Raw genomic sequence first — 12646 nt, forward strand, 5'->3', positions numbered from 1 at the left:
ATATAAGTTACATGATATTGTTTAACAAGCAACAAAGCAATCCTGTGTTGACCTGGTATAATTATGGGATGCTTAGCATTGAATGACAAGTCAGAATTTTGCAGCCTACCTCCCACCCGTAAAACACCATCATCATCTAGAAAAGGAAAAAGTGAACTTAAAACACTTTTAGGACTTAAAGATGAATTATTTTTGAGATCCTTTATATCTTTATGGAAGTGCACAAACTGGATCCATTTAATGATCAACTTCATAGCTGCTTGCCTTTCATTAGATGAAGGTACTACTGCAGGACTTTTTAACCTATTATCTTCAGAACCAAAGACCCGTTCTTTGCACCTAGAAATAAATCTTAAACAAAAAGAAATTACATTAACTATTTTAGATAAAGAAGAACAGTTCTGAAATAAATTGTCCAGAGTGTCATTAGTCAAATAAGCTGTTGTACAAAAAAAATGATTTTGTCCTTTGTTCAGTTAAGACAGTTGCATCGCTGTTAGTCTCATTACTGACAGAACATTGTAGAGGCCACTTTGAACTGTCGAACGCTAAGAATGATGGCCCATGCCACCATAGGGATATGTTCGGTAGAACTTTAGGATCGATTCCTCTAGAAGGAAGATCGGCAGGATTCTGTTTCGACGAAATATAGCTCCACTGTTGATAGGGAACAGCATCTAATATTTCTGAAGTCCTGTTTGCCACAAAAAGCTTCCATTTTAGAGGATGAGCTGCTAACCAACAGAGAACAACCTTAGAGTCAGTCCAAGCGTGAAAGGAAATTTCAGTGGTGGAGAAGGCTTTACGAACAGCTTTGATTAATCTGGCAAGGAGCAATGCACCTAGGAGTTCCAGTCTAGGTATGGACACTTGTTTAATGGGAGCAACTTTGGTTTTAGCAACCACCAAATTGACTTCATTTCTGTCGTGAGATGTTGGTTGAACACAGTAGATAACAGCAGCGTAAGCAGATTCTGACGCGTCACAAAAACCATGCAAATAGATGTGGTTAGACGTAGTTTGAAGCCACCTCGAAATTTTAACATTTTTGAGAGCCTTAAGATCTTTTTGAAGTCGCTGCAACTTCTCTTCCCATTCTTTAGGCAGTGGGGCATCCCAGTCAAGTTTTAAAAACCACAATTGCTGATAAAACATTTTCAACTTGACTGTACATGGTGATAGCAAGCCAAGAGGATCAAAGATTTTAGAAGATTGAGAAATGAACCTTCTTTTAGTAATTTCAGTCCCAAAATCCATAGAAATGTTAAATAAAAATACTTCTTCTGTAGAGTTCCAAAACAGCCCTAAAGCCTTGGCACATTCATCTGAGTGAACTTCCAGGTCATTTTCTTCATGATTATCAATGGATAAATTTTCGAGAAGCTTTGAGCAGTTTGACCTCCATTTCCTTAAATTAAATCCACGTTTCTGTAATAGCTGTGAAAGCTTAGAGCATAGGTCAACTGCTTCCTCTAAACTGTTTGCTCCAGATAAACAATCATCTACATAGAAATCATTTTTAAGAACGGAGGATACATGAGGATGATCCTGTTCTGCATCCAAAGCAATTTGCCACAAACAGCGTGTTGATAAAAATGGTGCAGATGCAGTGCCATAACTAACTGTACATAATTTATATGTCTGCATTTTTGAATTAATAGATTCTCTCCAAACAATTCTTTGTAAATGTTGATCCTCATTATCTACTAAAATCTGGCGGTACATTTTTTCTATGTCAGCAGAAAAAGCTATTTTATGTATACAAAAGTTGAGCAATATTGAAAATATATCTCGTTGTAGTGTTGCACCTACCCCTAAAACAGAGTTCAAAGAAACTGAATTTTTAGGTTTACATGAACCGTCAAATACTACACGAAGTTTAGTGGTAGAGCTACTTGGTTTAACAACAGCATGATGCGGTAGATAATATACTTGCTTATTTTCTTCATTCTCAACAACTGGAACCATATGATTTAAAGTTTCGTATTCTTGCATGAACTCCTATTATTGCCTACCAAGTTCTTTATCTAAATCAAATTTTCTTTCCATGGATAGAAGACGAGAAATAGCCAAAGGTTTGGAGTCGCCTAACTCTTCAGCATTACTGAAAACGGGCAGTCGGACAACAAATCTGCCATTTCCGTTTACTCGATAATTTTCTTTAAAATGCTTCTTACAAAACTCTTCTTCAATCGTTGATTTCTGATTTTGGAACGTTAATTCTTCCAACTCCCAAAAACGCTTAAGTGTTGCATCGACGTTATCCTCAATATGTAAACTAATGCGATTAACACTAATGGGATGCGGAGTATTGCCTTCTGTTTTAATTCTGCCTGATACAACCCAACCAAAAATAGTATTTTGCGCAATTACATTTTTATAGCCAAAAATCTGCCCTGGCTGAAGCAGAGAAAAGAAATAGTCAGCTCCAATTATCATGTCTATTTGTTTGGGCGTACTGAAATTTGGATCTGCAAGATTAATTGAATTCAAATAATCAAGGTCCTTGCTATCAATCTTTACTGAAGGCAAATGCGAAGTTAATTTTTTAAGAATATATGCTTGTATTAAAACACCATTTTTTTTCAACTCAGATTTGGGAAACAATTTTACATTTACATAACCACGAGTCAAAGGTGCTTCAGAATCACCAAGTCCCTTTACGCAAATACGGGCATTTTGTCTGCGTATATTTAATTGTCGAATAAATGATTCACTGATAAAAGAAGCTTCACTTCCACTGTCAAAAAGAATGATACATTCGTGACCTTGACCAGCAGAATCGTAAATTATTACTGCCGCCGTTGGTAAAAATGAAGTACTCTGACCCTGAATAGAAAAACTCGAAATATTATTTTGTTCGTCTGAATTAGAAATTTGTTCATCAGATGGAGATGAATTTGACACAACTACGTTAACACTTTTAATATCTTCATGCAGTAAAGTATGGTGTTTTGCTTTGCAAATAGAACACACATTCTGCGATGAACAAAATTTTAATTGATGATTTCCGAAACAATTGAAGCATAATAAATTCTTGCGAATGATATTTTTCCTAGTCGTAATATCTGCACCTTTAAATTTATAACACTTTGATAAAAAATGAGAACCATTGCAATGCTGACATTTTAGAACAGAATTTTTATTATTATGTGAAACATTCTTCGAAACAGAGCACTGATTTTTATGCGATACTCGCTTTTCATTATTATGAGTGTTTAACATTTCAAGTGAAACACATCTTGAGTTTAAGAATTCCAAAAAACATTCTAAGGTAGGAAATTCTTCTTCACCATTTTTTTGTGACCATAAATGGCGCGTTTCTGGATCGACTTTTTCTAACAAAAAATAAATTAGCCAAACATCTCTAGACGAAGCCTTTTCGCCAAGAGATTTTAATCCACGGATAACTTCATCAGATGTATCAGATAGTTTTCTTAGATTAACAGAATCAGCGCTAGTAATTTTTGGTTGCTCAAGAAATGTTCTGACAAGCGACATTACAATTTGATTTTTTCTATCATAACGATTCATCAATTTGTCCCAAGCCTCATCGTATGTAGTTTCGGAAATCGGAATATGCTTAATAATAGCAGCTGGTTCGTCTTTTAAAAGTCCTATCAAATATTGGAATTTCTGAATTTTCGCTAATGACTGATTGGTATGAACTGTCGCCATGTACAGATCTTTAAAATTAAGCCAATCAGTATATTTACCATTGAAACTCGGAATGTTTAACCGCGGAAGTTTAACACCCCGAGCGTTACGGGTTTTTTCAGGAAACGACGTAAAAATAATCGTGTTTTGTTACCATGTCTGTCGCAAAAGCGGCAAGCATTTTTACTCAAACTGCTTCAAAAGCGGACCCCCTTACCATGTGGATATAATTAAGCTAATTCTCCCCTCCGTTGAATTTAGCGAGTGAAATTATTTTTTCTCCCTATGGTATCTTCGTCACGAGACTGGTTGCTAAAATAGTATTTTATCTCCTATTTGGCTACTTTATAATTTGCACACTAACACATATTACTGTATATTACTCGTACCTTAAAATCAAGATATGTGCCGAATACAGAAAGTTAGTCAATATACATCAGTAAGAGAAACTACGTAAAATGCTTTAAATTTCCAGTTTCTTTAAGGAATTGCTTCGATAATGGTGAAAAATTAATCTTGCATTTTTTTATCCTTATTTTCTGAGGAAATATTTTTTAATATACAAAGGGATTTTGTGAGAATTTTTTTCTCTCGTGTTCCAATTTTTCGAATACAAATTATTCGCAACTTATTTTAGTATTATGTTTGTATTTAATTTTCAAATATTATAAGTTTATTCCAGTTTAAAGTGTTAGATTTAAATAATTCTTTAGATTGCACCATAAATTTATTAGTAGTTAGTTATTTATGACACCGTTTTGACTTGTGAGAAATAAATAAAGTATTGTAATCGCGAAACATTTCGATTTTCATATTTCAAAGGAAATTTCCATTTTGAATAGTTCCATCATGACGTTTAAACGTACGTATGTCGCATAACTTAACATAAAATGTTGAAATTTTATATTTGGGACTTATGACTAGTTTTAGCGCGACGTATGTATGCATGTATATCGCATAACTCAACAGCAGAATAGATGAAGTGGCTGATGAATGAGATCAGGCAGTTCGGCTTTCATAGAATAAAATCACTTTGGGGGTAGAAAACAAGTAAACAGCTTGGACAAAGGAGCTTCTTGAGAAAATAAATGTATTTTCGAGTTACAATGCAATTTCCTTGTAATTAGCTATATATGAGTTACAATGCAAGTATTTATATACTACGTGCATTATCGAGATGTTAATAGAAACCAAAAAAAAAAAAAAAAATTCTTTGTAGCAAAATTGTTAACGATATTATTTCTCCAAGACATTTACGCAGATGTGTATTCTTTTCATGAAGGATGAAAAATAAGTTAACAGTTTTTCGAGCAGATGCTCCAAATTATACAGCTTTGAAGATTAAGTAATGAAAACATAAACTCTTATTTCTGGTTATGTGCTGAAAAAGATATTACCCTTTTCAAAGAAAACACCTAATAGCGGAATCTCCAAGTTGACTTCAACGTAAATATACCTCCAGGGGTATATTTTAGTTTACTGAACTAAAAGCTTACCACCTTTGTACATTTTCTACTTTATATGGGAGACCATTACCTTTGTGCAAGGACAAAAAAGCATCCGCTATCTATTTTTCTCAGTTCTTTCATTTTGTTAACTATGACGAGAAATGGAGCTGCCGAAAATTCTAAATTTATTGCTTCTTCCAAAGACTCTGATTTCAAGTTGTGTATTTGCCGTCTGTTAGTAATTTAAGGCCTTAAATTCAGAAACATCCTTTCATCAGTAATTACAGTACATATAAACACAATATCATTATTTAAATTCAGACTTTAAAAACTTCATTTATGTTAATCTATGGAAAGCGCAATATATATATATATATATATATATATATATATATATATAAATGTAGTAAGCTCGCATAAAAGTTACCAAGAGCTGTTGCTCCAAAAATTGCACAAGATGTTTTCTAGACCAAAATTAGTTTTTCAAAATTGTAATTACTACCTTGCTTGATATATATATATAAATTTAAGCAGTTTATTTCGTGAAAATTTATCACACTTTTCGTAGGAATTATTAAAACTGTTTTGCTGTTAAAATTATTAAAACTGTTATATGTAAACTATATATATATATATATATATATATATATATATGTAAACACACAATACAAAACACTGTGTATACATATGGTGATGTAAGTTTGTGAGCATGTGTGCGCGTGTATGTTATATTTCCCTATTATATATCATATCAGTATTTTATTGAAAGTAGTTGTAGACAACATTTAATAGAAAAAACTGAAAAGTATAGTAAATCTCAAAATGATAGTGCAATTATGAAACTGAATATTACATAAAATCGAAAATTTATGTGAAGCAACTATGGAATGAAAATAAATTCTAGTTAGGTTTCACAGCATACAAAATAACACTTTAATCTAACCACTTGAGTAAAACGAATGCCAAGAAAATATCCTGAAAATGTATATCGGGAAAAAAAATTCTCCGGAAAATGCCTCACGGAAAATATGCACCTGGTTAAAAATATCTCTAGAATAATAAACAATGTAAATATTTTTATCAGGTACATATACACATGCACCTTGAAAAATATTTGTAATTTTTATACTTTGTAGAGATATATAGAGGATTCTTTAGCATTAAATATATTTTTCAATTATTTATTACAAAATATTCTTTCTTACTAAAAATATGCTTAATGATTACATCGTTTATATATCCTAATTAATTATGAATATTTTTTTTAGCTTTTTGTTATTTGTGTTTCGTTTCTGAGAATTATTAAAATTCAAGCAATCTGAATTTTACACAAAAATAAATTCTTTCCTTAGTGACAAGTATAACTTTTGCATTAGAAATTATTCATGATAAATGCAATCTTGCTTTTTTGCCAACAGAATGTTTTGGCTTATTTGACTACATCAAAGCATACTAGAGCTGTCTGCCTAAGAGGAGGGTCTCTTCGTGGAGGACTTTTTAAAAGTTAGGTTATTTAATTACGGCAAAGCCTCGAGGGCTATCTGCCTAAGGGGAGGGATGGCGTCGTGGAGGACTTTCTAAGGGAAACTGGCTCGTATACACGTTACACATGATGAAAACCACGAAAACACCCATGCAGCCAGCCCGTTCGCGGGATTCGAACCTCGGACCGAACTACCAGTGTTCAGCGACTTTATCGCTCGGCCGCTGGTGGGCCCCAGGACTTTTTAAAGAAACTGCTCGTATATATGTTATATATACGGAAAACTATGAAAACTCCCATGCAGCCAGCCCGGTCTCTTAGAATCGAACTTAAGTCAGAACTCGGTATTCTGCGACTATTCAGCGACTTTACCGTTCGGCTGACAGTGACAGAATGTCTGCTACCTATACATTAATATACTACATAGGTAGATTTGTTTCCGAGAAAGAGATGCGAAACAGAAAAGATATGAGAATCATATCCATCTCACTGAGATGAATATGATCATTTTCAATGTGCCATTTGGTAGTGCTCTATTTAAATGGTCAACGTGTAAGTTAAGTGGGTGGCCAAATACCAGACAAGACATTTTTTAAAGCATAAAGATAATTAAATGTATTTTAAAAATTGAGTTTGTAATCAAGCTTCGCTATCTAGGAATAAGACATAGCTTGCAGTTAAGTTATATTCTTTCTTAAAAAAATATTTCTTTTGTTCACCTATTAAAAATAACAATCAGCAGCGTGTGTTTTTGAAAATATCCCTAAATGCAACATAAATACACGGCAGATTTCTTTAGGGAATTCTTTACGAAGACATTTTACCACTTAGGTGGAAAACGTTTTGCTAAATTAAACTCTAAATTTACAAAGGCGATTTTATGAGAAAACAGAAGGAGGACTCTACATTGGACTAATAATTAGCAAGTTGCTCATCAGTGAAACATGATGACAATCTTGTATAAAATGAAAATCAGAACGATATTATTGCAAATTCTTCAATAAAGCATCTAACGTATTGCAAATTAAAAATTTATAAAAGCGTTCTTTATTTTGTGAGTTTATTTGTGAAACTATTTGAGAAATAACCTCATTTTATCTTGTAATATTGGAAAATATTTTCAGCTGTCATTATCTATCACAAATTAAATACTTTGAAAGTAGATTCATTTTAAGCTGTTTAAAATATGATTTGTGTTCGTGCTTAGGGTGAAGAAATGTTTGTGTGCTGTGTTCATTCATAAGTATATGTATTTCGCCAGGATTTTGATTTTGCACTTCCCAGTTTTTATCAAATAATATAAAATTAGCATTTCATGGGGAAAAAACAACATTTTTTGTTTATCTTTAATTTAAACTACAAAGGGATTAGAATTTTTGTTACTTTGCAAAAAGTACTTAGATAAAAGATGGATTTCGAATTTGAAATGTTTTTGCTATTTGGTTAGTAAATTAATTAATATAATGTAGTATACTACTCAGTTAACTATGTTTTTATTGGGAACCATTTAAGGACATATTATAACGGTGGAAATTACTTTTGTTCTGTTTTAAATTCCTCTATACATTATAAAATTAACCAATTGATAAAAATTTGCATTATACAATAAAATAAGTACTATAACACAACAACGATAAATAGCCTTCTTATATAACAGCCTCAATTAAAATTACTAACTAAAAACAACGAACGTGGAGACATTTCTATTATGTAGTAAAGTAAGCTTTAAAATATTTTGGAAGAACTGGTCAGAAATTATGTGAAAGAAAGTGAATCCAATTTTCATTTTAAAAAATTTTCTTATAATGTGTGAGCTTATTTTAAGCCATTTTACCTAGTAATAACAACTTGATATTGTTTCAGATTAAAAATAATGAATGCAATATCATCCATATTTCAAAATGGGCTTATTTAGTTATGCTGTTATAACTACTAATAACTGTTGATGAAACATTTCCACAGCAACATAATTTTGATCTGCTATGCAAGTTTATTTATGTGTTTATTTTTTAAACAAATATTGAATCGTCGAATGTAAAAAAAAAAAAAAAAAAAAAAAAAAAAAAAGCATTAATAAAATCTTTAAATGCCCGTCTTTGAATTTGAGTTCGAATACAGCATATTTAAAACAAGAGACTATTACAAGACTTTGCTAGGATCCTGCTAGCCGCCCAAGACGCTTTGTTAGAAGGAAACAACTGATTGAAAGCATGTGTTCAAATTATCACATCTGTCATTTATCTGTCGAACAAAAGGTAGGACTTTTGTATGAGTATGTTTCAAAGCTTGTTTTTCCGTTCCGTAAGTACGCCAATCCCCAGGGGTGTAATTAGTCTTTTACAACAAATCTGAACTACTACAGTTCTTCCGAAACGTGAAGAGAATATACTTACGATGACCTTACTGAATGATCTGAAAACCATCTGCTATTCTGAACTATTTTGTACTTTCTTTAAAAATGCAGAAGTTTATAAGTACAGGTTTTTTTCGCATCTACAGTTATTGTTTTCTAATTACTGTCATGTAACATAAATGCAAAAGCATTTAATATTACTGTCATGTAATATTGTTGTGTTATAGTACTTATTAATCTTTCACATAATATGTCAAAACAAATTTCTCTTAAGTCATCTGTTTATGGCTGAAGTTGCTATGTGTATTTCTTTAATTTATGCTATGGAAGTTAAAAGTACAGCGATCAATAAAAAATATAAAAATTCTGCACATGTGAAAATAAAATTATGATGCTTGAACACCATCTCCAAAACAAGAGACTAAATTTTGAAAAAATCATGTTTGAGCTAAAATATTAATGTCTTGCAAAATCTTTCTAACATACGTGACAATTTTCGATAGAGGGACAGGCTTTCTTTTACTGCTTAGACCTAGAGTACTTTTTTTTACTTCTTACTAAACAATCATAGATCCTTTCCCAGATTTACTAATCAGGTCTTGCTGGCCTAAGATGTAATACTTTGATAAAAAAATTCTAAAAAGTTTAGCTTTTTTTATTTCAGTAACTCTGAATACTTATAAAAATTCGGACTACTACAAATTTTAGTAAAACTCATCCTATGATTCAAAAAGTTGCTTCAGACCGCTGGCGAAGTTTTTAAATTAAAAAGAAACTGTATTTGATATGGTAATGAAGTTAAAATATCATTGAACCTGCTTAGACAATATTCAATCTAAGAATGCTACTATTTTAGAGAATTCTATGCATTTCAAATAAAAAATAGCACAAATAATTATTATATATTCAAATTATACACGACTACTGCGTCATTCGCAAACAACATGCATTCAAAAAACAATAAAAAATTTTTAAAAAAAAATCTTACAGGTCTCAGATTTTAAATTACGTCCAAAAAGACATTTCTTTAACGTTTTGTGTGGTACCTTTATTTATCAAATATCATGTTCTTTGCACTTACGCCATAAAATTCAGTTCAATAGCAATGTCGATAATTAATTTTAAAATGAGCATATATTTAGAATTTCCGGTACACAATTCCGCGCGCTGGAGATAAAAAGGTTTCCACCCCCGTAGAGTGTTGCTATTGCTTGCTTTGAAATCGTTGAGTTTGTTACTCAAAAATTCGTTAAAGTTTCACAAAATATGAAATAGATAATATAAAATTTGATCTTCCACATGCCCATATTCGTAGGAGGATTACGGCATTCAAACTTGGATGGCCTTTTTTCAAACCTTTTTTTTATCACAATGCCAGAAATATACACACATTTACGCAGATTTTCATTATTTACTTACTTCAAATGTAATGCGGGACTCTAACATTTGGTGGCAACAGTCTGAAAAGTGATTCGCCGTTTATAGTGATTCAACGCAAAATCGCAAAAACGAAAACAGTATTAGTATTTAAAACAATAGTCTCTCAAGGACTATTGTTTTAAATACTAATAAGCCCCTTTGAACTAATAAATAAAAATATGAAAGGTTTCAGATTTTAAACTGCGTCCAAAGGAGTGTTTTTAACGTTTTGTGTGTTACCTCATTAAATATCATGTTCTACGTACTCAAACCACAAAGTTCAGTTCAACAGCAATATCTCAAAATTATTTTAAAATGAGCGTATCTTAGAGTCTCTCGCGCTGGAGATAAAATCGCTTTGGAACTTGCTTTGAAATCGTTTAGTTTTTTAATCAAAAATTCGTTGAAGTGTTATAAAATATGAAATCGATAATAAAACAAATTTCAAATTCAAATTAGGGCTTCCATTTTTGAAATTTTGATAGCTCTAGGTACCGTTGTTTTATTACAATGCGAGAAACATACGTACATTCATGCAGATTCTTCATTATTTAATTTCTTTAAGTATAATACAGAGCGATAAAATTTAGTGGCAACAATTGGAAAAGTGATCCGCCGTTTATAGTTTCCAATGAAAAATGCCAAAGCGAAATTAAAAGTTCTTCAGGGCAAATTGCCCCTTTCAACTAAAAATAAAGTAAGCAAACATAAATAAAAAAAAAAAAAATCTGAAATTTTTCAGATTTTAAATTATGTCCAAAGGGGCGTTTTTTTTAACGTTTTGAGTGTTACCTTTATTTATTAAATATCGTGTTCTTTGCACTTAAACCATAAAATTCAGTTCAAGAGCAATATCGCAAAATAATGTTAAATTAAGCATATCTTTAGAATTTCCGATATACACAGTCTCGCGAGCTGGAGATAAAAGTATTTTTTTTTATATATAACGTTGCCATTTCTCGCTTTTAAAGCATTGAGTTTGTAAATCAAAAATTCGTTAAAGTTTTACAAAATATAAAATCTATAATAAAACAAATTCCAAATTTGGGATTTCAGATGCTCATATTCGCAGTAGGATTTCGTCATTCAAAATTCGATGGCTCTATGTACCATTGGTTTATCACAATGCGAGAAATAGACAATCATTTATGCAGATTTTTCACTATTTAATTTCTTCAAATATAATGCAGGACTCTAACATTTTGTGGCAACAGTTTGAAAAGTGAACCGACGTTTATGAGTCCGACGCAAAATGCCAAAACGAAAGCAATAGTCCTTCGGGACTGAAATCTCTTTGGACTAAAAAGTAAATTTTCGTGCTTCTTTTCTTAATAGTATTTCGTTTTATTTATTAACTGCGGTTTTTTTTAACTGAAATTTGTTACTTTTAGAAAAGTTGCGGGTTATATTTCGGACATTCAGTTGTTAGGCTGTAGGTTGGTTATTTTAATAATTTATATAGCAAAATACAGAAATTTTAACACACCTTTGCCTTTCTGCTTGTAGTTATTTTGCGTTGAACAATGTAATTACAATTATGTAAGAAAATCAAACTAATTGAATTTTTTTCTAATAAAAATCGCATTGAAATCAATGTACATATAAAGATTTGGAATATTTGAAATGAATTTGAACAGAACTTCATCAAACCAGTATAAGCGACGAATATTGTTCCAAAATGAATAAATAATTCGCCATTATTATTTTTACTATAAAATTAGATTATGCTTCATAAACCCGTTCAAAATACGCTTATTATAAATTACTGTTGATGGCTAATTTTTATTTGAATTATTGCTTAATTATGTTATTCTTTACATGTAATTATATATAACTCATATTAAATGCAGTATTAAATTAAATGCAGTAATTAAATGCGCTATTCGTTCGCTCGAATAATTAAAACTTATAACTTGTCGGTTTTAATTATGTATCTATATATCCATAAGTAAATTTGTTTAAATATTTCCTAATGCTATTTTTTAATTGAATTCACGAGCATTTCGCATATTTCTGAACAATCAATTTAAAAACTAAAGGATATTTTATGAAAATGTTATCTGTTTAAAGAGACTATTGAAAAAACATGCTTACATGATACTTTTTCATTTCGCGAAGAATGCCCACGTTTGTTTGTTGTTTATAAACCATTACATGTTCAAGCGTTTTCTTGGCGATTAAGCATAGCGGTCTAAAACGAAAAAGACAACCCTCTTTGCCTCCTACTGAGAACTGTCATTTAGAGATCTCCAGGGTTTCAGAAATAAGGAGGGCAGGAGACATCTG

The 12646-nt window shown here is 31.4% G+C and overlaps 1 protein-coding gene across 1 annotated transcript in view; it reads left to right on the forward strand.

The window, feature by feature from the left end:
- Nucleotides 1–11594: 11594 nt before the first annotated feature.
- The window catches only part of LOC146997264 (uncharacterized), a 34969-nt gene continuing 33917 nt past the window's right edge, over nt 11595–12646 (forward strand). The window contains exon 1 of the mRNA XM_085817151.1: nt 11595–11666. The gene's annotated coding sequence lies outside the window, so the exon portion shown is untranslated. The remainder of the gene's footprint in view (nt 11667–12646) is intronic.

Source organism: Stegodyphus dumicola, chromosome 5 (genome assembly GCF_044657685.1).
Source record: "Stegodyphus dumicola isolate Sdum_Otavi_A_Nest chromosome 5, ASM4465768v1".
NCBI lineage: Eukaryota > Metazoa > Arthropoda > Arachnida > Araneae > Eresidae > Stegodyphus > Stegodyphus dumicola.